Below are 3213 nucleotides of genomic sequence, written 5' to 3'. Positions count from 1 at the left end.
CGATGATTGTGAGGCAAAATTTGATGCTATGGAAGCCTCACAAGGAACCAATAATGTCGATGTGGATGTGTGAAAACGCTTTGTATACCGAAGATATGAGTCTACTTCTTTCTGTACGTGCTTGGTGACTTCACACTTCTGGCACGCAATGTACTATCTGGCCCAAAGGTTAACATCCTTTTTCATTAAAGGTCAAAAATTGTTGCTAGTGACCAGCCGATTCGTTGTGCAAATGCCTGGGTGCGCTAGATCGTGCACTGCATGGAATAGTTCCTTGCGCCTTTCAGATGTCTCGCCGAGTATTTCGGAAGTTGAGCCGAAAAGGGGAAACTCCAGAAATTTGTATTTGGAATTGTTCCTGAGGCTTTGAAGCACTGCGTAATCCTTCTGTGACAGCGATTTTGACCTCCGAAATGGGTGAAATGGCGTCTGCAATCACATTGTCCTTGCCGGACACCTAAGTAAACTGGCTTTTGAATTTCAGGTACCAAAGTTGGCGAGGGAACGCTTTGTCGGGCTTCTCTTTAAAAGGAAGGTAAGAGGCTTGTGATCTGTGAACACTGGGAAAGATCTACTTTCTAGGGAATATCGGAAATATTTGATTCCCATATACGCGTCTACTAGGTCATAATCGTAGGTGCTGTAGTTTCTTTGAGCTGTTGTCTTCAGTTCTTGGAAAAGAAGCTCAACGCCTGCCAGATTTGTTCCACTTTTTCGATAACTTATTGCAAATTCTGAAGTATCGACGACTGAGGAAATGCCAGAAGTGTAGCATCCGTTGTTTCAATCGCCTGGACGGCCTCTGTAGACCACGCAATCACACGCGAGTCTTTGGTCTTGGGCCCAGACAAGTAGGGGTTGAAAGTCGATTGATCTTGTGAGGCTTTGGGTAAGAAACGACAGTAGAAGTTTAACATGTCCAAAAATCTTCGCAGATCCTTGACTGTTTTTGGTTGCGGGAAGTCTGTGATAGCCTGAACCTTGACTGGATCCAGGTGGATTGCTTCAGGGGACATCGTGAGGCCTAAAAATTTCACCTGCTCTTAAAGGAATTCGCACTTTTCAACATCAAATACAAGATCAGTCTCAAGGAGACGTTGAAAAATGCACTCGAGATATTCCAAATGCTAACACGAAACAAAAGTTAAGGTTTTTCTGGACAGAGTGGACGAACCTCTGAAAAGTCATCCGTGCGAATCCGTGCCGTTTGTCGGAATGTCTTCTGGAACTACAGAGATTTGCTAGTACGTCTTGGCTAACTCCAAGGCCGAAAGAACACGGCAGTTAGCGAGGTTGTGCTCAAACTCGTGAATGAGTGGTATGGAATAGCGGCCTGGAATGGTCTGAGCTCGTCTGTAATCGTCATCTCCATTCGCCGTTGGGCTTTCAGAGCATATGTAGTGGGGAAGAGCAGTAGCTATTTGATGGTCTGCACCCCTGCTTTAAAAGTATATCAAATTCTTTAGTAGAAACAGCGAGTTTCTGGGGAGGCAATGGAGGCATCTTCGAGAAGATATCAAAGTCAGTAGCGCGGAAGTGGTGTTGTATATCATGCTTAGCTGGCTGCAGTAGTCATGTTGCTGTATTTTTTGCCGAGTGTACGAATGCGAGGGTCGGCTACTTCTTCAAGAATAATAAAAATATTGACAGTTGAGCAGGTGACAAGTTTTCCTGAAGACTTGAGCGAGGTTACGGGGTCTACAAGACACCTGTTCTGCAGAGCAGTTGGCAATCTATAGTGCTCTAGAAAGTTTGCGCCTAATACATGACTGCTGACGTCTGCTATAACAACACGCCATGAAAACGTTCATCGAAATCCCAGACTTACTTTCACTTGCCTGTAGCCGGATCAACTTGAGACTTAGCTATACCAGGGTACCGAGACGTCTGCACCTGTCTCTATTAGGTAATGGCGCTTGCTCAAAGGGTCATAGATGGTTAGGCGGCGCGGAGCTGCGATTTGAGTAGCCACTCCGGAGCCACCAACGACTTTATTTTCTTTGTATTGTGTACGTGCACGGACTGGTATCCTTCTTTACCTTGTCAACGCACATGCGTTGGTGCCTCCATAATGCACGACTCGTTGAGGTCCCCGACGCGCCTACTCGATCGCTTATTTCGGTTGGGGGACCGTGGACAGATTTGGGCCCTACGACCCGAACTCAAAGATCCCATTGTTACCGCTAGCTTAGAGATAATATAAGCGGTCGATGTCGAGCTCCCTAACATTTAACAACTCGTATGATGTTGACCAATTGAATCAAGCGGGTTTGACAGACTCTGTGTTAGAACAATATGTCACCAATGATAAGGCGGTGGAAACTGCAGAGATCGGCAAACTTTCCTCTATTACCGTTACCCACCCAGGCCGTGTTAACATTCATGTCACCCATCATGACCACAACGTCAATAAACCTCTCCTGGATAGCATTCTTTTTCTCAATGTCGGAAGTCCCTCCTTTTTCTTAACTGGAATCTTGCAGTCAGTATTCTATCCGACATCACATTCATGCTTATTTTCGCCAGGCTTTTCGGAATATAATAGGACAGTCTCGCGAGCGGGAGAGCCTTTCTCACTTTGTCCTACCACTATTGTTAATTTTCATGCGAACTCGTCATTTTCACCATTTTATTCAGCATCTATCCTCCGACCTCAGAACCCCCATTGCGACCAGTAACCTTGTGTCCTTTTGAATCTTTCGAACCTTTCGTTACCTATTTGTCTGCCTTCTGTAGTTTTCGTTGTGGTTTTCGTTGCCGAACTTGTTTGCTTTTATTTTCATTCCCACTCTCTGAAGACCTACATCTTTTACGGGATTTCTTACACTATCGTGATTTATTGCCTTTTACAATTGAAACATTTACCTTAGAAAATGTGCGTTCGTATTAAGTCTATTAGTTCGATAATTTGTCGAGCCATTGTTTCCAGTTGTGAAAAAAAACCCTCCTCACTTTTGTATTTTCATTCGTAGTTAGGCTGTTCCTTTCAGGTTGGAATTTGAAGATAGTGGGCCAGACCGTTGAAGGAGTTAGCTCATTCCCCTTTCAAACTCATTCCCGACTACCCTTGTCGACATTTTGTTAGGAATTCCTTCTTAGTTTCTACCTTGAGAGTTCTGGTTATTTAAAACTTTTCCGGCCTTTTTGACAATCGGGAGCCAGACACTTCACCGTCTCGCAGTTGAAATGTTTCCTTTCAACCCTGGTGGTGCC

Source organism: Hermetia illucens, chromosome 1 (genome assembly GCF_905115235.1).
Source record: "Hermetia illucens chromosome 1, iHerIll2.2.curated.20191125, whole genome shotgun sequence".
In the NCBI taxonomy this organism is placed as follows: domain Eukaryota; kingdom Metazoa; phylum Arthropoda; class Insecta; order Diptera; family Stratiomyidae; genus Hermetia; species Hermetia illucens.
The sequence above is the reverse complement of the archived record's forward strand: the minus strand, read 5'-3'. Positions refer to the sequence as shown.